This window comes from Cricetulus griseus, unplaced genomic scaffold, assembly GCF_003668045.3.
Source record: "Cricetulus griseus strain 17A/GY unplaced genomic scaffold, alternate assembly CriGri-PICRH-1.0 unplaced_scaffold_394, whole genome shotgun sequence".
NCBI classification, from domain to species: Eukaryota; Metazoa; Chordata; class Mammalia; order Rodentia; family Cricetidae; genus Cricetulus; species Cricetulus griseus.
This window is the reverse complement of record NW_023277135.1, coordinates 5,981-7,500: the sequence shown is the minus strand read 5'-3', so window position 1 is coordinate 7,500 and position 1,520 is coordinate 5,981.

Below are 1,520 nucleotides of genomic sequence, written 5' to 3'. Positions count from 1 at the left end.
AAAGGAACCTGTGGTTTGTAACCTCTCAGCTTTTGTTAATTTTGGAAGGGCTGACACAAATGACTCGATTCTCCCTCCCTTCCCGTCTCCCTTCCTCCCTTTTTTCTGTGTGTCATTGTCTTGTTTTCGAACTTTATCCCTTGTCTCGGAACAATTTTCTCTGAAGAAATTGCTCATCAACTAACTGTAGACAGAGTTTCTGTCCCTCCTGATCCCACAGCTGTTTAGTCCCAAATATACACACAGAGGCTCATATTATAAACTGTTTGGCCAATGGCTCAGGCTTCTTATTGGCTAGCTCTCTCTTAATTATTAGCCCATTTCTATTAGTCTGTGTATCCCCACATGTTGTTGGCTTACTGGTGATGCCTGGACCTCCTACTCCCTCAGCAGCTACATGGCACCCCCCCCCCCATTACTCCTACGGCAGCTAGCTACATGGTGTTTCTCTGGCAGCTCCCTGTGTTTCTCTTCCCAGACTTCTCCTACTCTGATAGCCCTGCCTGTACTTCCTGCCTGGCTACATCCTGCCTGTCCATTGGCCCAACAGCTTAATCAGCAACCAATAAGAGAAACATATATTCATATGGAAGGACCTCCCCCATCAATCAACCATCCTGCATTTTAGTCTTGGTCACTTGTTGCCAGGATAAGATTTGTTTCTGTTGCTCTGATCTGATCCTCTGTTTGTAAGTGGCAGGCAGTGACAAAAAGATCCTTTTAGTCAAATGTAAGTAACTGAGAGGTTTGGTTTAGAAGGAAGGACTGTTAAGCTGTGTATACCTGGAGTCCATTTTTTTTAAATTGGATTTTGTTTTTCTTATGCTTCATAGCCTAGCCTCTCAGAACACTGGCAGGTGTCTTGTAAGATATATTCCTTAATAGACAACAGTTGCACAGTTTTACTTCTGCTGGTGTTTTCAGTTTTGTTGTCTACTTTTAATCTGGAGTGTGTATGGGTATGTATTTATATATGTATGTGTCTGTGTGTGTATGTGTACAACACATATACATATAATAAATAAATAAATAAGAAAAAAGCATTTAGGTTAACTTTATGAGCTCAGTTTTTCCCTTATCAGTGAGGTAACAAGTACATAACGTACAAACACATGTATAGATAGAAGTTTACATGTAGATTTAAGATACACATTTGTGCACATTCATATACTAAAATACAGATGAAAACAAAATCTTACAGTTTTCATTTTGGGTTTTTCGCCTGCTGGCTTATAAGTGGTCTTATGTCAGTCTTTTTATTATATTTTTATTACCCCGGATTATCTACCTAGCCAGGCAGTCCTAAAGTTGCATTTTAAAGGGAGGACTTTTTGTTGAAACACCATACAAAATGTACATCTCAAATAAACAGAACTTAGCCCTAAATAACACTTTTTGCTTGGAAAAGAAGAGAGCACACAAAGGCTCAGGTCAGATACAATGGCCTGGGGAGACCTCTTTTTTCTGTACAGTGAGTCTGTGGAGAGAGAGTCAGTATTGGGATAGAAATGGTTTTCAGC